The 21,319-nt window shown below is 51.5% G+C and overlaps 27 non-coding genes across 27 annotated transcripts; 10 read left to right on the top strand and 17 right to left on the bottom strand.

Annotated features, from left to right (window-relative positions):
* Window positions 1-27: 27 nt before the first annotated feature.
* trnae-cuc (transfer RNA glutamic acid (anticodon CUC)) lies at window positions 28-99 on the bottom strand. The gene has a single exon. It is a non-coding gene; the product is annotated as a tRNA-Glu (tRNA).
* Window positions 100-1,164: 1,065 nt separating this feature from the next.
* trnat-ugu (transfer RNA threonine (anticodon UGU)) lies at window positions 1,165-1,237 on the bottom strand. Its single transcript has one exon. It is a non-coding gene; the product is annotated as a tRNA-Thr (tRNA).
* A 172-nt stretch (window positions 1,238-1,409) lies between these two features.
* trnaq-uug (transfer RNA glutamine (anticodon UUG)) lies at window positions 1,410-1,481 on the top strand. Its single transcript has one exon. It is a non-coding gene; the product is annotated as a tRNA-Gln (tRNA).
* A 278-nt stretch (window positions 1,482-1,759) lies between these two features.
* Window positions 1,760-1,831, bottom strand: trnae-cuc (transfer RNA glutamic acid (anticodon CUC)). Its single transcript has one exon. It is a non-coding gene; the product is annotated as a tRNA-Glu (tRNA).
* Window positions 1,832-2,896: 1,065 nt separating this feature from the next.
* trnat-ugu (transfer RNA threonine (anticodon UGU)) lies at window positions 2,897-2,969 on the bottom strand. The gene has a single exon. It is a non-coding gene; the product is annotated as a tRNA-Thr (tRNA).
* A 172-nt stretch (window positions 2,970-3,141) lies between these two features.
* trnaq-uug (transfer RNA glutamine (anticodon UUG)) lies at window positions 3,142-3,213 on the top strand. The gene has a single exon. It is a non-coding gene; the product is annotated as a tRNA-Gln (tRNA).
* A 278-nt stretch (window positions 3,214-3,491) lies between these two features.
* trnae-cuc (transfer RNA glutamic acid (anticodon CUC)) lies at window positions 3,492-3,563 on the bottom strand. Its single transcript has one exon. It is a non-coding gene; the product is annotated as a tRNA-Glu (tRNA).
* Window positions 3,564-9,902: 6,339 nt separating this feature from the next.
* On the top strand, window positions 9,903-9,974 carry trnaq-cug (transfer RNA glutamine (anticodon CUG)). Its single transcript has one exon. It is a non-coding gene; the product is annotated as a tRNA-Gln (tRNA).
* A 278-nt stretch (window positions 9,975-10,252) lies between these two features.
* trnae-cuc (transfer RNA glutamic acid (anticodon CUC)) lies at window positions 10,253-10,324 on the bottom strand. The gene has a single exon. It is a non-coding gene; the product is annotated as a tRNA-Glu (tRNA).
* A 1,054-nt stretch (window positions 10,325-11,378) lies between these two features.
* trnat-ugu (transfer RNA threonine (anticodon UGU)) lies at window positions 11,379-11,451 on the bottom strand. Its single transcript has one exon. It is a non-coding gene; the product is annotated as a tRNA-Thr (tRNA).
* A 202-nt stretch (window positions 11,452-11,653) lies between these two features.
* On the top strand, window positions 11,654-11,725 carry trnaq-cug (transfer RNA glutamine (anticodon CUG)). The gene has a single exon. It is a non-coding gene; the product is annotated as a tRNA-Gln (tRNA).
* A 911-nt stretch (window positions 11,726-12,636) lies between these two features.
* On the bottom strand, window positions 12,637-12,709 carry trnat-ugu (transfer RNA threonine (anticodon UGU)). Its single transcript has one exon. It is a non-coding gene; the product is annotated as a tRNA-Thr (tRNA).
* A 202-nt stretch (window positions 12,710-12,911) lies between these two features.
* Window positions 12,912-12,983, top strand: trnaq-cug (transfer RNA glutamine (anticodon CUG)). Its single transcript has one exon. It is a non-coding gene; the product is annotated as a tRNA-Gln (tRNA).
* Window positions 12,984-13,883: 900 nt separating this feature from the next.
* trnat-ugu (transfer RNA threonine (anticodon UGU)) lies at window positions 13,884-13,956 on the bottom strand. Its single transcript has one exon. It is a non-coding gene; the product is annotated as a tRNA-Thr (tRNA).
* Window positions 13,957-14,128: 172 nt separating this feature from the next.
* trnaq-uug (transfer RNA glutamine (anticodon UUG)) lies at window positions 14,129-14,200 on the top strand. Its single transcript has one exon. It is a non-coding gene; the product is annotated as a tRNA-Gln (tRNA).
* Window positions 14,201-14,478: 278 nt separating this feature from the next.
* On the bottom strand, window positions 14,479-14,550 carry trnae-cuc (transfer RNA glutamic acid (anticodon CUC)). Its single transcript has one exon. It is a non-coding gene; the product is annotated as a tRNA-Glu (tRNA).
* Window positions 14,551-15,615: 1,065 nt separating this feature from the next.
* trnat-ugu (transfer RNA threonine (anticodon UGU)) lies at window positions 15,616-15,688 on the bottom strand. The gene has a single exon. It is a non-coding gene; the product is annotated as a tRNA-Thr (tRNA).
* A 202-nt stretch (window positions 15,689-15,890) lies between these two features.
* On the top strand, window positions 15,891-15,962 carry trnaq-cug (transfer RNA glutamine (anticodon CUG)). The gene has a single exon. It is a non-coding gene; the product is annotated as a tRNA-Gln (tRNA).
* Window positions 15,963-16,862: 900 nt separating this feature from the next.
* trnat-ugu (transfer RNA threonine (anticodon UGU)) lies at window positions 16,863-16,935 on the bottom strand. Its single transcript has one exon. It is a non-coding gene; the product is annotated as a tRNA-Thr (tRNA).
* Window positions 16,936-17,108: 173 nt separating this feature from the next.
* Window positions 17,109-17,180, top strand: trnaq-uug (transfer RNA glutamine (anticodon UUG)). Its single transcript has one exon. It is a non-coding gene; the product is annotated as a tRNA-Gln (tRNA).
* Window positions 17,181-17,458: 278 nt separating this feature from the next.
* On the bottom strand, window positions 17,459-17,530 carry trnae-cuc (transfer RNA glutamic acid (anticodon CUC)). The gene has a single exon. It is a non-coding gene; the product is annotated as a tRNA-Glu (tRNA).
* A 1,065-nt stretch (window positions 17,531-18,595) lies between these two features.
* Window positions 18,596-18,668, bottom strand: trnat-ugu (transfer RNA threonine (anticodon UGU)). The gene has a single exon. It is a non-coding gene; the product is annotated as a tRNA-Thr (tRNA).
* A 202-nt stretch (window positions 18,669-18,870) lies between these two features.
* On the top strand, window positions 18,871-18,942 carry trnaq-cug (transfer RNA glutamine (anticodon CUG)). Its single transcript has one exon. It is a non-coding gene; the product is annotated as a tRNA-Gln (tRNA).
* An 86-nt stretch (window positions 18,943-19,028) lies between these two features.
* On the bottom strand, window positions 19,029-19,100 carry trnae-cuc (transfer RNA glutamic acid (anticodon CUC)). The gene has a single exon. It is a non-coding gene; the product is annotated as a tRNA-Glu (tRNA).
* Window positions 19,101-19,842: 742 nt separating this feature from the next.
* trnat-ugu (transfer RNA threonine (anticodon UGU)) lies at window positions 19,843-19,915 on the bottom strand. Its single transcript has one exon. It is a non-coding gene; the product is annotated as a tRNA-Thr (tRNA).
* Window positions 19,916-20,088: 173 nt separating this feature from the next.
* On the top strand, window positions 20,089-20,160 carry trnaq-uug (transfer RNA glutamine (anticodon UUG)). Its single transcript has one exon. It is a non-coding gene; the product is annotated as a tRNA-Gln (tRNA).
* Window positions 20,161-20,438: 278 nt separating this feature from the next.
* On the bottom strand, window positions 20,439-20,510 carry trnae-cuc (transfer RNA glutamic acid (anticodon CUC)). Its single transcript has one exon. It is a non-coding gene; the product is annotated as a tRNA-Glu (tRNA).
* Window positions 20,511-21,319: the final 809 nt, after the last annotated feature.

Below are 21,319 nucleotides of genomic sequence, written 5' to 3'. Positions count from 1 at the left end.
AACGGGGTGTGGGAAAAAAGGCCACACTTCCCTGACCGGGAATCGAACCCGGGCCGCGGCGGTGAGAGCGCCGAATCCTAACCACTAGACCACCAGGGACACGGGGAAAAGCCCTCTCCCGTCTGTGGCGTGCCCGCAGTGCGACCGACGTCGGCTCTGAAAGCGGGGCCAAGCTCGGCAATCTTGAATTGAGACAGAGACTCATCCACCAGCGATTTTAAAACTGCAGTAACCCGTTGAAGACACGACCCCGCCTGCCGTCGTCACTTAGATCTAACCCGCAAAAGAATCACTGCTACAACAGCTTCCGCGACACAATGGTCAGCCAACTGGGGGAGGAACTGTGTTGTGAAAAACTGGAAAGACACAACAGGGAAACCCACGAGGTTCAGTGTCATACAGACTAGTGTCGCTTGACAGACAAAACTTGCAGTACAAGATTTCTAAAGATTCTTCACAATCACAGGAGTTACAGCCATCACACATCGGTGGGTTAACACTCACACACACAAAGAAAACCACATCGCCCAGCACAAAGAAGAAAACAAGACTTACACCAAGTTGAGAGCACTTTGCCGCTGGGGGAACGGAATCACGACTGTCTTCGATATTGACGCCAGGCTTTCCCTACACAAGGCCAGAACCAGACCGTGAAAAGATGGCTCCGGGATGCCCGCGCTGCTCAGGTCGAGCCCGTTATGCCAAAGCAGCCTGTGGCGGGCAATGAAAACTCAAGCAGCCAGTGTGTCTGCTTCCTGGTCTGCAAAGGCTCTCCAGGAAAATCTCTCTTGCGCTTCTGCTGAACTGCTGCGTCATCTACACAGGGGCCCCCGCCTTCTTAATCAAGGAGTCCAATGGCAGCATTAGTCGCAAGTGCTCGTCAGTTCCCACACAGTCGGGGAGGAGCCCGGGACTTGATGAGGACAACGACAGCCAGCTTGGCATTGTTTTCCTCGGCACCTATCAATTATCACAGCAGGGTGTGACGTCCCCGGGGCGTGGGGTGTGAGTGAGGGACAGGAAGCAAGCAAGAGACAGAGGAAGTCAAGAGCCACCACACCCTGTTGCTTGCCAGTAATCACACAACTATGGCCCTCAGCTGATACCCCTTTACAAGTGGGAGACCCTGCTCCGAGTCCAGCCCGAGTGCAAAAGGAGGGCAAAAGGCCCCAGCGAGATTTGAACTCGCGACCCCTGGTTTACAAGGCCAGTGCTCTAACCCCTGAGCTATGGAGCCTCAAGGCTCCAGACCCTGACTCACGCACACACAAACGTACCGAGTCAGCAGCTGGCTACATGTGGGAGACACGGTGCCCGGCTCAGCTACACAATGGAGAAAGCAAAGAAAGGACGCCACGGCGAAGCTGAAGTCTTGCACAGGCCCATGGAAGTCGCCCCAGCTCTCGTGTGGTTCCATGGTGTAATGGTTAGCACTCTGGGCTTTGAATCCAGCGATCCGAGTTCAAGTCTCGGTGGAACCTGTTGTGGGTGACATTGAAATCGGAACCTGTGTATGGAATCGTGGGCTGCTTTCCTTGCGTGCTCTGCTGTGGGCAAAGAAACCTGCTTTTACTCATCAGCCTTTCTAGGACCTGCAAGATATCACCCACTACTGCAGACGATTGAGTGTACAGCAGACATGCGTGTATTTTATGACAGAGGTTCCTGCGTCGTCAAAATACCCGGAACACCTCCTCCGAGTTCAACGTCTTGCACGGCTCTAAGGGTAACAAACGGGGTGTGGGAAAAAAGGCCACACTTCCCTGACCGGGAATCGAACCCGGGCCGCGGCGGTGAGAGCGCCAAATCCTAACCACTAGACTACCAGGGACACGGGGAAAAGCCCTCTCCCGTCTGTGGCGTGCCCGCAGTGCGACCGACGTCGGCTCTGAAAGCGGGGCCAAGCTCGGCAATCTTGAATTGAGACAGAGACTCATCCACCAGCGATTTTAAAACTGCAGTAACCCGTTGAAGACACGACCCCGCCTGCCGTCGTCACTTAGATCTAACCCGCAAAAGAATCACTGCTACAACAGCTTCCGCGACACAATGGTCAGCCAACTGGGGGAGGAACTGTGTTGTGAAAAACTGGAAAGACACAACAGGGAAACCCACGAGGTTCAGTGTCATACAGACTAGTGTCGCTTGACAGACAAAACTTGCAGTACAAGATTTCTAAAGATTCTTCACAATCACAGGAGTTACAGCCATCACACATCGGTGGGTTAACACTCACACACACAAAGAAAACCACATCGCCCAGCACAAAGAAGAAAACAAGACTTACACCAAGTTGAGAGCACTTTGCCGCTGGGGGAACGGAATCACGACTGTCTTCGATATTGACGCCAGGCTTTCCCTACACAAGGCCAGAACCAGACCGTGAAAAGATGGCTCCGGGATGCCCGCGCTGCTCAGGTCGAGCCCGTTATGCCAAAGCAGCCTGTGGCGGGCAATGAAAACTCAAGCAGCCAGTGTGTCTGCTTCCTGGTCTGCAAAGGCTCTCCAGGAAAATCTCTCTTGCGCTTCTGCTGAACTGCTGCGTCATCTACACAGGGGCCCCCGCCTTCTTAATCAAGGAGTCCAATGGCAGCATTAGTCGCAAGTGCTCGTCAGTTCCCACACAGTCGGGGAGGAGCCCGGGACTTGATGAGGACAACGACAGCCAGCTTGGCATTGTTTTCCTCGGCACCTATCAATTATCACAGCAGGGTGTGACGTCCCCGGGGCGTGGGGTGTGAGTGAGGGACAGGAAGCAAGCAAGAGACAGAGGAAGTCAAGAGCCACCACACCCTGTTGCTTGCCAGTAATCACACAACTATGGCCCTCAGCTGATACCCCTTTACAAGTGGGAGACCCTGCTCCGAGTCCAGCCCGAGTGCAAAAGGAGGGCAAAAGGCCCCAGCGAGATTTGAACTCGCGACCCCTGGTTTACAAGACCAGTGCTCTAACCCCTGAGCTATGGAGCCACAAGGCTCCAGGTCCTGACTCACGCGCACACAAACGTACCGAGTCAGCAGCTGGCTACATGTGGGAGACACGGTGCCCGGCTCAGCTACACAATGGAGAAAGCAAAGAAAGGACGCCACGGCGAAGCTGAAGTCTTGCACAGGCCCATGGAAGTCGCCCCAGCTCTCGTGTGGTTCCATGGTGTAATGGTTAGCACTCTGGGCTTTGAATCCAGCGATCCGAGTTCAAGTCTCGGTGGAACCTGTTGTGGGTGACATTGAAATTGGAACCTGTGTATGGAATCGTGGGCTGCTTTCCTTGCGTGCTCTGCTGTGGGCAAAGAAACCTGCTTTTACTCATCAGCCTTTCTAGGACCTGCAAGATATCACCCACTACTGCAGACGATTGAGTGTACAGCAGACATGCGTGTATTTTATGACAGAGGTTCCTGCGTCGTCAAAATACCCGGAACACCTCCTCCGAGTTCAAGGTCTTGCACGGCTCTAAGGGTAACAAACGGGGTGTGGGAAAAAAGGCCACACTTCCCTGACCGGGAATCGAACCCGGGCCACGGCGGTGAGAGCGCCGAATCCTAACCACTAGACCACCAGGGACACGGGGAAAAGCCCTCTCCCGTCTGTGGCGTGCCCGCAGTGCGACCGACGTCGGCTCTGAAAGCGGGGCCAAGCTCGGCAATCTTGAATTGAGACAGAGACTCATCCACCAGCGATTTTAAAACTGCAGTAACCCGTTGAAGACACGACCCCGCCTGCCGTCGTCACTTAGATCTAACCCGCAAAAGAATCACTGCTACAACAGCTTCCGCGACACAATGGTCAGCCACCTGGAGGAGGAACCGTGGTGTGAATGACTGGAAAGACACAACAGGGAAACCCACGAGGTACAGTGTCATACAGACTACTGACGCAGATCAGCTACGACAGCCGACAGCAAAGAACATGGCTGCCGCCGTCACTCCAGAAGTTTTGTTAAGACCTTTACAGAGCTGCTGGGCGATTAAATCATTTACCTGCTGCCCTTAGACTTCTGAGCGCCCCAACCCTCCTCCTCCCCAACCTCGTACTGCTGGAGAAAGATCTCTCCAGCTCCTGACTCGTATCCCGGACCATTCGCCATTCCCAGATTGCGCTCCAGTGAGGGAACTCTGCTCACAGCCCTGCAGGTGGACAAAGGGGGTGGAGCTGGGATTTCTTTGTGAATTGTATAGGTGATTCTCTGGTTAGTTCTGATCGTTTCCTTAATCTTACATGTAGACTTCGTGGTCTGTCATTACTTGGTTCAGTCTCTCACCTCGTGTGGATTGGCAGAACATTAGTAATTCTCCATTTCCAAGGCACGAGCTTGAAGAATCATCAAGTGTTTCTGAATAACATCTGTTTCCTTGGGTACAATTGGTAGGATATTGTAGGTCCCTGGGGAATTAATCTTCAATTACTTCAAAACACCTCCTTCTCTCCGATAATGCAGTTTAATTCTTCTCTTCTTCTGTCTGAAGCAGAGAGCTTTTTGTTCTAAAATATTCATTTAGCCAGTTACAGTTACCCCAAAATTTCCCATTTTAATACTAAAGAAAATACGTATTTAACTTCATCTCCATTGGGATCGTTTTCTCTCCTGGCTTTCTCTCCTAGGATGGAATAAGCTGGAAGTTGGATCCTGCAGAAGAGACAGAATCATATTTATCCTCTATGAATACATAGCAAGCCTTAATTAAATAATTTTCCTAACTAAATTTCATTAATCTTTAAATCATGACAGAATATTGTATCAATATTGTTATCAATATATATTTAGAAATTAATCAAATTAATCAATTTCAATAATTTAGGTTTCTTGATTAATAATTAATTGATGATGAAAACTTGTAGAGGGCCTTTCTTCATTTTGTAGTGGCTACTACTGCTAATGGTCTCTTCTTATTCATAACCTTTCTTTTGTTCATATTTTCAACATCTGTTTTACACCTTCGAGATCTAAGCCTCTCTTCTCAGCTCTGGCAAGAAAGGCGGATCCATCAGAGGATACTTGGAGCGCCTGAAAATTGAAGTTTTACATTGAGAACTGAAACAACAGTGACACCTAGTGGTGTGCCACTGCATGCAGGGGTTTATTTTGAAGATCACCAGTATCTTTAAATGACCTGCATGAAATTGAACACTCAATACGCTTCAGTACACACACAGGTTAGAAACAGCCCAGTCTTTCAGGAAGAGACAAAGTACTCCAGAAGGAATGTACCAGAAGTTGTCTCTTTTAGAATTACAGCAATACATTTTTCTGTTGTCAGCTACATATGTGCACACAGCACTAGGGTTAGGGATAGTTTAGAACTGTACTAAAGTAGGGCTTCTGTTTTCAAGGAATTCTATTGAGGTGCAAAAATCTATTAACTCCATAAGAGCTTTCAAATTAAAGGGTTTAAAAGGGGGGTATATTACCCTTAACCCACCTGGTGCTGCAATTTCTCTCTCCTTCTCCGGATCTGTGTGAAGTGGGGATGCAATTTAATTCCAGTTTGTAATCAGTGGGGGTTACAGCAAAAACAATCACCCACAATTTTCCTCTCTGCTGCCCTGATCTGTGAGCAGTGGGGCTGCTGTGTGTCACTTCACTGGGTGAAGTCCAGTACCCCAGTACAGATGCAGTACAGATGTGTCCAAAGTGACAGAGCCTCCAGAGCCCAGTGATCTAGATGAAACTCAAACATCCACAGCTCCTATGTTCACTGACAGGAGGTACTGGGCTCTAGGAGGTGCTGCTCATTAAGATCAAATGGCTATTTGTAAAAATAGTAGTGTTAACCACTGCTGTGTGTCATTGCACTGGGTGAAGTCCAGTACCCCAGATCACCCACCATTCTCCTGGTGCTGTAGTCTCCATCTCCTGCTGTGATCTGTGTGCAGTGGGGCTGCTGTTTGTCTCCCAGGAGGGGCTGCACCTCGCTGGCAGGTACAGGTTTTGCCATCCCCTGCTGCTGCACCTGTACCCAGGATCCCAAAGAGTGTCTGCTGACTGTCCAGGTCTCTTCAAAGCAGCAGCACCCAAAAAGCTGGAAGAAGCTGCCAAACTGGTCCCATTAAGCCAGTAAGGAGCGGGTGCAGAAAGGCGCTGAGTGTTACCCAGGTGGGGCTGCACTTCACTGGGGAGAGTGGAGCCTCTCCTGTATGTGATTGTCTTTGGGGTCCTTTGGGTTGGAAGGAGCTTCACAGATGCAAGAACATATTGTTATTTTAAAAAGTTTAAGATCTACTGGAGTTTTAATAGCTGTCAGTAGTCTCACTGATACTTCTTGACTAATGGAGAAAACTGTACAGATTTTTTATTTTCACCAAAATCCCAGTGTCTTCACTAACAACACACAAATGTACCCGTAGAGACTGTCGGTATTAGACAGACTTTGTCTTTTAAAGTCAGGTACAGCTGTCGGCCCCATTGCGGGATAATCACATAATTCGGATAACAATACAGGAATATTAAGGGGCAGAGCGGTGGCTCAGGATCTGCGCCTGTGGCTGGAAGGTTACCAGATCAAATCCTGCGGCTGGCAGACGAATCCTACTCCGGTGGGCCCCTGAGCAAGGCCCTTCACCCCAACTGCTCCAGGGGTGCTGTACAATGGCTGACCCTGCGCTCTGACCAGCAGGCTCTCTCCCTGTCTGTGTGTCTGTGTGCCTCATGGAGAGCAGGCTGGGGTATGCAAAGAGATCATTCCTAATGCAAGAAATTGTAAAGGGTTAATAAAATGATGTCATTATTATTATTATTATTATTAACGCCTGTCAAAGGAGACTGAGCTGTTCTCTGTGTTACGGCCAGGGTCTGGGGTCTCTGTCAGGTCTTGTAGCAGACCCTCTGCGATGAGGTAAGAGCTGGAGGAAGCAGGGGTGGGTGGGTGAAAGGGAACACAGAGGGGTTTAATAGTGCACAGAATAACAGTGACAGTCCGTGAGACAGTGAGCAGGGAAGACAAAGAACGGCATCCAAATCTGAGCAGGTCCAGAGGCAGGTTAGGGCACAGTGTGGGAGTCCATCAGCAAGAAATCCATCCTGGGACACGACAAGGTTAAAATCCCCGGCAAGGGGGAAAACACGAACAGACAAAACATGGAGGTCCAAGGGTGACGGGGCGAGGTCCTCCAGACCCTGGGCTCAGGAAACGGGGGGTGTCGGGGATGAGGCCTGTGCCCTCAGGAGACGGACGTAGGGTTTCCTGGTGCCAGGGGGGCCTCGCCACATCTGTACCCTAATGTTGAGCCCCGGGGGCTGGAGGAGCTGGTCTTTAAATAGCAGTACACATAACAGGGTACACCTGGGGAACACAGCAACAATAACAGGACTGATGACAGGAGTAGTGGAGCGCCCTCTAGGGGAGGAATGTCGTCTGTGAGACTCTGAGGCTGGATTCTAGCAGTTTGATAAACAGTATAAGGATTAACATGTATAAACTCAAGAAAAAATGTAATTCTTCGATTTACTCTAGTTGGCTGAGTGACACCCCCAGCAGTATTCAATATAATCAATATAATAGTGCAATATAATCAATCATTTATTCAGGCATAAAAGAAAAACACAAAAGGGGACATCTCAGATGAAACTACAGCGAAGAAGAGAAACTGACCAACTAACAGAAACGGAAATCCCAGCCATTCAGATGCACGATGAAAGTTATGCCTAGATTGGGACACAAGTGTACCAGTTGTTTGTTGGTATCAGAGTTTGCTTGATATTGGAGTGCTGAGCCAAGTCAGGAAACAAATACAGATTAATTCCAAGAAGAATAGAGAGGAGGGTTGAAGCAGGAATATTAAAACCGCGAAGGAGAGAGCAGAGGGTAGCAGGGATATTGACCAGTGAGGGAGAGAGGAGTAGCCAGGATATAAAATGGAAAATGGTAGCAGGGACATAAAGCACATGAGGACAGAGCAGGTGAGAAAGTTCCTTTTTACTGACCAAACCATCTTAGTTTGGAATGTGATCTTTTTAATCTTTTCTCTGTGTTTTTAATAATTTACAACATCTTACAATCCAGACATTTTCTAACTGCTTTATCCTATTAATTCAGGGAGGACACACTGTACTTTTCCTGAGTGCAGTTTTAAGCGGGACACAAGGGTTTACAGCGCTGCTCTTACAAACAGCGTAAACAAAACCTGGTAGATACACAATATATTGTACCAATCAACCTTGGTAATGATTGCCGAAGTTTGAGTTACAGAAAAATAAAACATATGTGAAGTGAGTCGGATACAATTATTTTATATAAAGGCTCTGGAAATGGACAGGACCGTGCTGGGGACATTAAAGGATAATATGTACTGAGACGAGCTGCAAAATGTTTAGTAAACAATAAGCAAATACATAAAATAAGTCTTTCCTCCTTGGTGAAACATCTCCTTTCCCTAAGTAGCCAGTATTAATTCCAGTTTAAAAACGAGCGCACTGCCTTTGCTAACCGAAACAGCAGCAGGAAAACAGTTTCCAAACAAGTATGAAACCAAGTACAGCACTTCCTGCTTTCACGAATAACCAAATAGTAGTAGGTAATTTTTCCCTACAAGTTAATTTGATCCCAAATTCCGTTCACGAACAAACCTAGTTCTTGAACGGATGAAATTCCAATTCCAAGAAGCACAATCAGCCATTTTCTCACTTTTCTGTGTCAAAGTTTAACTGCACCTGAATGCTATAGTATTGTATATACATACATAATGCATATACAATATACATACGAACACAGGACTGGGCCCGCCCACTCGAGAGAGCAGCTCGATTGAGTCTTAAAGGTGCAGGACACAATTAAAGGACAGTTTGAACACATGCAGGGGCTTTATTTATACATTTCTAATCAGCTTTTAATACCACCCAACCACACTTGTTAGTAGGGGTATTTCAATTTTTTGATTGAGAACTTAATTTTGTAGCTTGAGTTTTAAATGTAGGTGGAACAGTGAAGCAGTGCTGCCTTGCAGCAGTGAGGCCCTGGGTTCAAGTCTTGGGGTGCTGTCGGTGTGGAGCTTGAATGTTCTTACACCGTTCGAGTGGGTTTCTTCTGGGTGATCTCAGAGTTCAAAGACGTCCTGGTAGGTTCATTGGCTTCTGGGAAACTTGGCCCTGCTGTGAGTGTGTCTGTATCTATGTGTGCCCTCTGTCCCATCTAGGGTGTACCCTGCCTTGTGCCTGTTGCTTGCTGGCATGGCATAGACTCCAGCTCCCCATAAAGTGGGTAGGAAATGGATGGAAATATAGACACAACAACTTGTTAGAACTTTTAAAGTACTTGTGTAAAAGAACAGGCACTGAACCTATATGATTGTTAACATTTAATTAACCACACATTCTTTGCTCTTGGGCTTCTGCAGATTCTGAACTGGCCAGATGGGCCGAGTGTTGCCTCATCTATACTTGTTTCTATGTTGCCTTGTCACTTCCTGATGTCACCCTCTGAGCCTGTCTCACGCAAACAGACATGCTATCCTGAGGACACAATGTCTCTCTCTGCTAAAACCTGCTGGCTCCTTCTCTGCCTGACTCTGCTGCTTCGCCCTCAAGGTAGGATACAGGTTTAAATAAACCAATTAGTCATTTCTCTGTAAATGTAGTTATTTTTTAAACGATCGTGATGGTTTTAGGTAAAGGGGCATTAACAGTTATTTGGGCCTCAAAATTAAGGAAGTGAGACAAATATAAAATTTCACACAAATTTACAGTCCGCCTTACGTTTAGTTAAACTGTGTAGCAAAGGTTCTCTTTCTAAAAAGCCACAAACGTACCGAGTCAAGCAGCTGGCAACATGAGGGAGACACGGTGCCCGGCTCAGCTACACAGCGGAGAGAGCAGAGAAAGGACGCCACGGCGAAGCTGAAGTCTTGCACAGGCCCATGGAAGACACCGAAGATCACCAAGGGAATCGACAGTCGCCCCGGCTCTTGTGTGGTTCCATGGTGTAATGGTTAGCACTCTGGACTCTGAATCCAGCGATCCGAGTTCAAGTCTCGATGGAACCTGTTGTGGGTGACATTGAAATCGGAACCTGTGTATGGAATCGTGGGCTGCTTTCCTTGCGTGCTCTGCTGTGGGCAAAGAAACCTGCTTTTACTCATCAGCCTTTCTAGGACCTGCAAGATATCACCCACTACTGCAGACGATTGAGTGTACAGCAGACATGCGTGTATTTTATGACAGAGGTTCCTGCGTCGTCAAAATACCCGGAACACCTCCTCCGAGTTCAACGTCTTGCACGGCTCTAAGGGTAACAAACGGGGTGTGGGAAAAAAGGCCACACTTCCCTGACCGGGAATCGAACCCGGGCCGCGGCGGTGAGAGCGCCGAATCCTAACCACTAGACCACCAGGGACACGGGGAAAAGCCCTCTCCCGTCTGTGGCGTGCCCGCAGTGCGACCGACGTCGGCTCTGAAAGCGGGGCCAAGCTCGGCAATCTTGAATTGAGACAGAGACTCATCCACCAGCGATTTTAAAACTGCAGTAACCCGTTGAAGACACGACCCCGCCTGCCGTCGTCACTTAGATCTAACCTGTAAAAGAATCACTGCTACAACAGCTTCCGCGACGCAATGGTCAGCCACCTGGGGGAGGAACCGTGGTGTGAATGACTGGAAGGACACAACAGGGAAACCCACGAGGTTCAGTGTCATACAGACTAGTGTCGCTTGACAGACAAAACCTGCAGTACAAGATTTCTAAAGATTCTTCACAATCACAGGAGTTACAGCCATCACACATCGGTGGGTTAACACTCACACACACAAAGAAAACCACATCGCCCAGCACAAAGAAGAAAACAAGACTTACACCAAGTTGAGAGCACTTTGCCGCTGGGGGAACGGAATCACGACTGTCTTCGATATTGACGCCAGGCTTTCCCTACACAAGGCCAGAACCAGACCGTGAAAAGATGGCTCCGGGATGCCCGCGCTGCTCAGGTCGAGCCCGTTATGCCAAAGCAGCCTGTGGCGGGCAATGAAAACTCAAGCAGCCAGTGTGTCTGCTTCCTGGTCTGCAAAGGCTCTCCAGGAAAATCTCTCTTGCGCTTCTGCTGAACTGCTGCTTCATCTACACAGGGGCCCCCGCCTTCTTAATCAAGGAGTCCAATGGCAGCATTAGCCGCAAGTGCTCGTCAGTTCCCACACAGTCGGGGAGGAGCCCGGGACTTGATAAGGACAACGACAGCCAGCTTGGCATTGTTTTCCTCGGCACCTATCAATTATCACAGCAGGGTGTGACGTCCCCGGGGCGTGGGGTGTGAGTGAGGGACAGGAAGCAAGCAAGAGACAGAGGAAGTCAAGAGCCACCACACCCTGTTGCTTGCCAGTAATCACACAACTATGGCCCTCAGCTGATACCCCTTTACAAGTGGGAGACCCTGCTCCGAGTCCAGCCCGAGTGCAAAAGGCCCCAGCGAGATTTGAACTCGCGACCCCTGGTTTACAAGACCAGTGCTCTAACCCCTGAGCTATGGAGCCACAAGGCTCCATGTCCTGACTCACGCGCACACAAACGTACCGAGTCAAGCAGCTGGCAACATGAGGGAGACACGGTGCCCGGCTCAGCTACACAGCGGAGAGAGCAGAGAAAGGACGCCACGGCGAAGCTGAAGTCTTGCACAGGCCCATGGAAGACACCGAAGATCACCAAGGGAATCGACAGTCGCCCCGGCTCTTGTGTGGTTCCATGGTGTAATGGTTAGCACTCTGGACTCTGAATCCAGCGATCCGAGTTCAAATCTCGGTGGAACCTTTTGTGGGTGACATTGGAATTGGTGTCTGGAATGCCAAACGGGAATTCCCGCTGAAATAAATGGGGTGGGGGGAAAAAAGCCACGCTTCCCTGACCAGGAACCGAACCTGGGCCGCAGCGGTGAGAGCGCCGAATCCTAACCAGTAGACCACCAGGGACACAGGGAAAGGCCCTCTCCCATCTGTGGCGTGCCCGCAGCGCGACCGACGTCGGCTCTTAAAGCGGGGCCAAGCTCGGCAATCTTTAATTGAGACAGAGACTCATCCACCCGCGATTTTAAAACTGCAGTAACGCGTTGAAGACACGACCCCGCCTGCCGTCGTCACTTAGATCTAACCTGTAAAAGAATCACTGCTACAACAGCTCCCGCGACGCAATGGTCAGCCACCTGGGGGAGGAACCGTGGTGTGAATGACTGGAAGGACACAACAGGGAAACCCACGAGGTTCAGTGTCAAACAGACTAGTTTCGCTTGAAAGAAAATGAAATCACAAGTAGCCAGTGTGTCTGTAAAGGCTCTCCAGGAAAATATCTCTCACGCTTCTGCTGAACTGCTGCTTCATCTACGCAGGGGCCCCCGCCTTCTTAATCAAGGAGTCCAATGGCAGCATTTGTCGCAAGTGCTCGTCAGTTCCCACACAGTCGGGGAAGAGCCCGGGACTTGATGAGGACAACGACAGCCAGCTTGGCATTGTTTTCCTCGGCACCTATCAATTATCACAGCAGGGTGTGACGTCCCCGGGGCGTGGGGTGTGAGTGAGGGACAGGAAGCAAGCAAGAGACAGAGGAAGTCAAGAGCCACCACACCCTGTTGCTTGCCAGTAATCACACAACTATGGCCCTCAGCTGATACCCCTTTACAAGTGGGAGACCCTGCTCCGAGTCCAGCCCGAGTGCAAAAGGAGGGCAAAAGGCCCCAGCGAGATTTGAACTCGCGACCCCTGGTTTACAAGACCAGTGCTCTAACCCCTGAGCTATGGAGCCACAAGGCTCCAGGTCCTGACTCACGCGCACACAAACGTACCGAGTCAAGCAGCTGGCAACATGAGGGAGACACGGTGCCCGGCTCAGCTACACAGCGGAGAGAGCAGAGAAAGGACGCCACGGCGAAGCTGAAGTCTTGCACAGGCCCATGGAAGACACCGAAGATCACCAAGGGAATCGACAGTCGCCCCGGCTCTTGTGTGGTTCCATGGTGTAATGGTTAGCACTCTGGACTCTGAATCCAGCGATCCGAGTTCAAATCTCGGTGGAACCTTTTGTGGGTGACATTGGAATTGGTGTCTGGAATGCCAAACGGGAATTCCCGCTGAAATAAACGGGGTGGGGGGAAAAAAGCCACGCTTCCCTGACCAGGAACCGAACCTGGGCCGCAGCGGTGAGAGCGCCGAATCCAAACCACTAGACCACCAGGGACGCAGGGAAAGGCCCTCTCCCATCTGTGGCGTGCCCGCAGCGCGACCGACGTCGGCTCTTAAAGCGGGGCCAAGCTCGGCAATCTTTAATTGAGACAGAGACTCATCCACCCGCGATTTTAAAACTGCAGTAACGCGTTGAAGACACGACCCCGCCTGCCGTCGTCACTTAGATCTAACCTGTAAAAGAATCACTGCTACAACAGCTTCCGCGACGCAATGGTCAGCCACCTGGGGGAGGAACCGTGGTGTGAATGACTGGAAGGACACAACAGGGAAACCCACGAGGTTCAGTGTCATACAGACTAGTTTAACTTGACAGAAAATGAAATCACAAGTAGCCAGTGTGTCTGTAAAGGCTCTCCAGGAAAATCTCTCTCACGCTTCTGCTGAACTGCTGCTTCATCTACGCAGGGGCCCCCGCCTTCTTAATCAAGGAGTCCAATGGCAGCATTTGTCGCAAGTGCTCGTCAGTTCCCACACAGTCGGGGAAGAGCCCGGGACTTGATGAGGACAACGACAGCCAGCTTGGCATTGTTTTCCACGGCACCTATCAATTATCACAGCAGGGTATGACGTCCCCGGGGCGTGGGGTGTGAGTGAGGGACAGGAAGCAGGCAAGAGACAGAGAAAGCCAAGAGCCACCACACCCTGTTGCTTGCCAGTATTCACACAATTATGGCCCTCAGCTGATACCCCTTTACAAGCGGGAGACCCTGCTCCGCGTCCAGCCCGAGTGCAAAAGGCCCCAGCAAGATTTGAACTCGTGACCCCTGGTTTACAAGACCAGTGCTCTAACCCCTGAGCTATGGAGCCACGAGGCTTCAGACCCTGACTCACGCACACACAAACGTACCGAGTCAGCAGCTGGCTACATGTGGGAGACACGGTGCCCGGCTCAGCTACACAATGGAGAAAGCAAAGAAAGGACGCCACGGCGAAGCTGAAGTCTTGCACAGGCCCATGGAAGTCGCCCCAGCTCTCGTGTGGTTCCATGGTGTAATGGTTAGCACTCTGGGCTTTGAATCCAGCGATCCGAGTTCAAGTCTCGGTGGAACCTGTTGTGGGTGACATTGAAGTCGGAACCTGTGTATGGAATCGTGGGCTGCTTTCCTTGCGTGCTCTGCTGTGGGCAAAGAAACCTGCTTTTACTCATCAGCCTTTCTAGGACCTGCAAGATATCACCCACTACTGCAGACGATTGAGTGTACAGCAGACATGCGTGTATTTTATGACAGAGGTTCCTGCGTCGTCAAAATACCCGGAACACCTCCTCCGAGTTCAACGTCTTGCACGGCTCTAAGGGTAACAAACGGGGTGTGGGAAAAAAGGCCACACTTCCCTGACCGGGAATCGAACCCGGGCCGCGGCGGTGAGAGCGCCGAATCCTAACCACTAGACCACCAGGGACACGGGGAAAAGCCCTCTCCCGTCTGTGGCGTGCCCGCAGTGCGACCGACGTCGGCTCTGAAAGCGGGGCCAAGTTCGGCAATCTTGAATTGAGACAGAGACTCATCCACCAGCGATTTTAAAACTGCAGTAACCCGTTGAAGACACGACCCCGCCTGCCGTCGTCACTTAGATCTAACCCGCAAAAGAATCACTGCTACAACAGCTTCCGCGACACAATGGTCAGCCAACTGGGGGAGGAACTGTGTTGTGAAAAACTGGAAAGACACAACAGGGAAACCCACGAGGTTCAGTGTCATACAGACTAGTGTCGCTTGACAGACAAAACTTGCAGTACAAGATTTCTAAAGATTCTTCACAATCACAGGAGTTACAGCCATCACACATCGGTGGGTTAACACTCACACACACAAAGAAAACCACATCGCCCAGCACAAAGAAGAAAACAAGACTTACACCAAGTTGAGAGCACTTTGCCGCTGGGGGAACGGAATCACGACTGTCTTCGATATTGACGCCAGGCTTTCCCTACACAAGGCCAGAACCAGACCGTGAAAAGATGGCTCCGGGATGCCCGCGCTGCTCAGGTCGAGCCCGTTATGCCAAAGCAGCCTGTGGCGGGCAATGAAAACTCAAGCAGCCAGTGTGTCTGCTTCCTGGTCTGCAAAGGCTCTCCAGGAAAATCTCTCTTGCGCTTCTGCTGAACTGCTGCTTCATCTACACAGGGGCCCCCGCCTTCTTAATCAAGGAGTCCAATGGCAGCATTAGTCGCAAGTGCTCGTCAGTTCCCACACAGTCGGGGAGGAGCCCGGGACTTGATGAGGACAACGACAGCCAGCTTGGCATTGTTTTCCTCGGCACCTATCAATTATCACAGCAGGGTGTGACGTCCCCGGGGCGTGGGGTGTGAGTGAGGGACAGGAAGCAAGCAAGAGACAGAGGAAGTCAAGAGCCACCACAACCTGTTGCTTGCCAGTAATCACACAACTATGGCCCTCAGCTGATACCCCTTTACAAGTGGGAGACCCTGCTCCGAGTCCAGCCCGAGTGTAAAAGGAGGGCAAAAGGCCCCAGCGAGATTTGAACTCGCGACCCCTGGTTTACAAGACCAGTGCTCTAACCCCTGAGCTATGGAGCCACAAGGCTCCAGGTCCTGACTCACGCGCACACAAACGTACCGAGTCAAGCAGCTGGCAACATGAGGGAGACACGGTGCCCGGCTCAGCTACACAGCGGAGAGAGCAGAGAAAGGACGCCACGGCGAAGCTGAAGTCTTGCACAGGCCCATGGAAGACACCGAAGATCACCAAGGGAATCGACAGTCGACCCGGCTCTTGTGTGGTTCCATGGTGTAATGGTTAGCACTCTGGACTCTGAATCCAGCGATCCGAGTTCAAATCTCGGTGGAACCTTTTGTGGGTGACATTGGAATTGGTGTCTGGAATGCCAAACGGGAATTCCCGCTGAAATAAACGGGGTGGGGGGAAAAAAGCCACGCTTCCCTGACCAGGAACCGAACCTGGGCCGCAGCAGTGAGAGCGCCGAATCCTAACCACTAGACCACCAGGGACACAGGGAAAGGCCCTCATCCATCTGCGGCGTGCCCGCAGCGCGACCGACGTCGGCTCTTAAAGCGGGGCCAAGCTCGGCAATCTTTAATTGAGACAGAGACTCATCCACCCGCGATTTTAAAACTGCAGTAACGCGTTGAAGACACGACCCCGCCTGCCGTCGTCACTTAGATCTAACCTGTAAAAGAATCACTGCTACAACAGCTTCCGCGACGCAATGGTCAGCCACCTGGGGGAGGAACCGTGGTGTGAATGACTGGAAGGACACAACAGGGAAACCCACGAGGTTCAGTGTCATACAGACTAGTTTCGCTTGACAGAAAATGAAATCACAAGTAGCCAGTGTGTCTGTAAAGGCTCTCCAGGAAAATCTCTCTCACGCTTCTGCTGAACTGCTGCTTCATCTACGCAGGGGCCCCCGCCTTCTTAATCAAGGAGTCCAATGGCAGCATTTGTCGCAAGTGCTCGTCAGTTCCCACACAGTCGGGGAAGAGCCCGGGACTTGATGAGGACAACGACAGCCAGCTTGGCATTGTTTTCCTCGGCACCTATCAATTATCACAGCAGGGTATGACATCCCCGGGGCGTGGGGTGTGAGTGAGGGACAGGAAGCAGGCAAGAGACAGAGAAAGCCAAGAGCCACCACACCCTGTTGCTTGCCAGTATTCACACAATTACGGCCCTCAGCTGATACCCCTTTACAAGCGGGAGACCCTGCTCCGCGTCCAGCCGGAGTGCAAAAGGCCCCAGCGAGATTTGAACTCGCGACCCCTGGTTTACAAGACCAGTGCTCTAACCCCTGAGCTATGGAGCCACAAGGCTCCAGACCCTGACTCACGCACACACAAACGTACCGAGTCACGCAGCTGGCTACATGTGGGAGACACGGTGCCCGGCTCAGCTACACAATGGAGAAAGCAAAGAAAGGACGCCACGGCGAAGCTGAAGTCTTGCACAGGCCCATGGAAGTCGCCCCAGCTCTCGTGTGGTTCCATGGTGTAATGGTTAGCACTCTGGGCTTTGAATCCAGCGATCCGAGTTCAAGTCTCGGTGGAACCTGTTGTGGGTGACATTGAAATCGAAACCTGTGTATGGAATCGTGGGCTGCTTTCCTTGTGTGCTCTGCTGTGGGCAAAGAAACCTGCTTTTACTCATCAGCCTTTCTAGGACCTGCAAGATATCACCCACTACTGCAGACGATTGAGTGTACAGCAGACATGCGTGTATTGTATGACAGAGGTTCCTGCGTCGTCAAAATACCCGGAACACCTCCTCCGAGTTCAACGTCTTGCACGGCTCTAAGGGTAACAAACGGGGTGTGGGAAAAAAGGCCACACTTCCCTGACCGGGAATCGAACCCGGGCCGCGGCGGTGAGAGCGCCGAATCCTAACCACTAGACCACCAGGGACACGGGGAAAAGCCCTCTCCCGTCTGTGGCGTGCCCGCAGTGCGACCGACGTCGGCTCTGAAAGCGGGGCCAAGCTCGGCAATCTTGAATTGAGACAGAGACTCATCCACCAGCGATTTTAAAACTGCAGTAACCCGTTGAAGACACGACCCCGCCTGCCGTCGTCACTTAGATCTAACCCGCAAAAGAATCACTGCTACAACAGCTTCCGCGACACAATGGTCAGCCAACTGGGGGAGGAACTGTGTTGTGAAAAACTGGAAAGACACAACAGGGAAACCCACGAGGTTCAGTGTCATACAGACTAGTGTCGCTTGACAGACAAAACTTGCAGTACAAGATTTCTAAAGATTCTTCACAATCACAGGAGTTACAGCCATCACACATCGGTGGGTTAACACTCACACACACAAAGAAAACCACATCGCCCAGCACAAAGAAGAAAACAAGACTTACACCAAGTTGAGAGCACTTTGCCGCTGGGGGAACGGAATCACGACTGTCTTCGATATTGACGCCAGGCTTTCCCTACACAAGGCCAGAACCAGACCGTGAAAAGATGGCTCCGGGATGCCCGCGCTGCTCAGGTCGAGCCCGTTATGCCAAAGCAGCCTGTGGCGGGCAATGAAAACTCAAGCAGCCAGTGTGTCTGCTTCCTGGTCTGCAAAGGCTCTCCAGGAAAATCTCTCTTGCGCTTCTGCTGAACTGCTGCTTCATCTACACAGGGGCCCCCGCCTTCTTAATCAAGGAGTCCAATGGCAGCATTAGTCGCAAGTGCTCGTCAGTTCCCACACAGTCGGGGAGGAGCCCGGGACTTGATGAGGACAACGACAGCCAGCTTGGCATTGTTTTCCTCGGCACCTATCAATTATCACAGCAGGGTGTGACGTCCCCGGGGCGTGGGGTGTGAGTGAGGGACAGGAAGCAAGCAAGAGACAGAGGAAGTCAAGAGCCACCACAACCTGTTGCTTGCCAGTAATCACACAACTATGGCCCTCAGCTGATACCCCTTTACAAGTGGGAGACCCTGCTCCGAGTCCAGCCCGAGTGCAAAAGGAGGGCAAAAGGCCCCAGCGAGATTTGAACTCGCGACCCCTGGTTTACAAGACCAGTGCTCTAACCCCTGAGCTATGGAGCCACAAGGCTCCAGGTCCTGACTCACGCGCACACAAACGTACCGAGTCAAGCAGCTGGCAACATGAGGGAGACACGGTGCCCGGCTCAGCTACACAGCGGAGAGAGCAGAGAAAGGACGCCACGGCGAAGCTGAAGTCTTGCACAGGCCCATGGAAGACACCGAAGATCACCAAGGGAATCGACAGTCGCCCCGGCTCTCGTGTGGTTCCATGGTGTAATGGTTAGCACTCTGGACTCTGAATCCAGCAATCCGAGTTCAAATCTCGGTGGAACCTTTTGTGGGTGACATTGGAATTGGTGTCTGGAATGCCAAACGGGAATTCCCGCTGAAATAAACGGGGTGGGGGGAAAAAAGCCACGCTTCCCTGACCAGGAACCGAACCTGGGCCGCAGCGGTGAGAGCGCCAAATCCTAACCACTAGACCACCAGGGACACAGGGAAAGGCCCTCTCCCATCTGTGGCGTGCCCGCAGCGCGACCGACGTCGGCTCTTAAAGCGGGGCCAAGCTCGGCAATCTTTAATTGAGACAGAGACTCATCCACCCGCGATTTTAAAACTGCAGTAACGCGTTGAAGACACGACCCCGCCTGCCGTCGTCACTTAGATCTAACCTGTAAAAGAATCACTGCTACAACAGCTTCCGCGACGCAATGGTCAGCCACCTGGGGGAGGAACCGTGGTGTGAATGACTGGAAGGACACAACAGGGAAACCCACGAGGTTCAGTGTCATACAGACTAGTTTCGCTTGACAGAAAATGAAATCACAAGTAGCCAGTGTGTCTGTAAAGGCTCTCCAGGAAAATCTCTCTCACGCTTCTGCTGAACTGCTGCTTCATCTACGCAGGGGCCCCCGCCTTCTTAATCAAGGAGTCCAATGGCAGCATTTGTCGCAAGTGCTCGTCAGTTCCCACACAGTCGGGGAAGAGCCCGGGACTTGATGAGGACAACGACAGCCAGCTTGGCATTGTTTTCCTCGGCACCTATCAATTATCACAGCAGGGTATGACGTCCCCGGGGCGTGGGGTGTGAGTGAGGGACAGGAAGCAGGCAAGAGACAGAGAAAGCCAAGAGCCACCACACCCTGTTGCTTGCCAGTATTCACACAATTACGGCCCTCAGCTGATACCCCTTTACAAGCGGGAGACCCTGCTCCGCGTCCAGCCCGAGTGCAAAAGGCCCCAGCGAGATTTGAACTCGCGACCCCTGGTTTACAAGACCAGTGCTCTAACCCCTGAGCTATGGAGCCACAAGGCTCCAGACCCTGACTCACGCACACACAAACGTACCGAGTCACGCAGCTGGCTACATGTGGGAGACACGGTGCCCGGCTCAGCTACACAATGGAGAAAGCAAAGAAAGGACGCCACGGCGAAGCTGAAGTCTTGCACAGGCCCATGGAAGTCGCCCCAGCTCTCGTGTGGTTCCATGGTGTAATGGTTAGCACTCTGGGCTTTGAATCCAGCGATCCGAGTTCAAGTCTCGGTGGAACCTGTTGTGGGTGACATTGAAATCGAAACCTGTGTATGGAATCGTGGGCTGCTTTCCTTGTGTGCTCTGCTGTGGGCAAAGAAACCTGCTTTTACTCATCAGCCTTTCTAGGACCTGCAAGATATCACCCACTACTGCAGACGATTGAGTGTACAGCAGACATGCGTGTATTGTATGACAGAGGTTCCTGCGTCGTCAAAATACCCGGAACACCTCCTCCGAGTTCAACGTCTTGCACGGCTCTAAGGGTAACAAACGGGGTGTGGGAAAAAAGGCCACACTTCCCTGACCGGGAATCGAACCCGGGCCGCGGCGGTGAGAGCGCCGAATCCTAACCACTAGACCACCAGGGACACGGGGAAAAGCCCTCTCCCGTCTGTGGCGTGCCCGCAGTGCGACCGACGTCGGCTCTGAAAGCGGGGCCAAGCTCGGCAATCTTGAATTGAGACAGAGACTCATCCACCAGCGATTTTAAAACTGCAGTAACCCGTTGAAGACACGACCCCGCCTGCCGTCGTCACTTAGATCTAACCCGCAAAAGAATCACTGCTACAACAGCTTCCGCGACACAATGGTCAGCCAACTGGGGGAGGAACTGTGTTGTGAAAAACTGGAAAGACACAACAGGGAAACCCACGAGGTTCAGTGTCATACAGACTAGTGTCGCTTGACAGACAAAACTTGCAGTACAAGATTTCTAAAGATTCTTCACAATCACAGGAGTTACAGCCATCACACATCGGTGGGTTAACACTCACACACACAAAGAAAACCACATCGCCCAGCACAAAGAAGAAAACAAGACTTACACCAAGTTGAGAGCACTTTGCCGCTGGGGGAACGGAATCACGACTGTCTTCGATATTGACGCCAGGCTTTCCCTACACAAGGCCAGAACCAGACCGTGAAAAGATGGCTCCGGGATGCCCGCGCTGCTCAGGTCGAGCCCGTTATGCCAAAGCAGCCTGTGGCGGGCAATGAAAACTCAAGCAGCCAGTGTGTCTGCTTCCTGGTCTGCAAAGGCTCTCCAGGAAAATCTCTCTTGCGCTTCTGCTGAACTGCTGCTTCATCTACACAGGGGCCCCCGCCTTCTTAATCAAGGAGTCCAATGGCAGCATTAGTCGCAAGTGCTCGTCAGTTCCCACACAGTCGGGGAGGAGCC

Source organism: Lepisosteus platostomus, chromosome 8 (genome assembly GCF_059453375.1).
Source record: "Lepisosteus platostomus isolate fLepPlt1 chromosome 8, fLepPlt1.hap1, whole genome shotgun sequence".
Classification (NCBI taxonomy): domain Eukaryota; kingdom Metazoa; phylum Chordata; class Actinopteri; order Semionotiformes; family Lepisosteidae; genus Lepisosteus; species Lepisosteus platostomus.
Note: the sequence above shows the minus strand (reverse complement) of the source record. Positions and strands in the feature narration are given on the sequence as shown.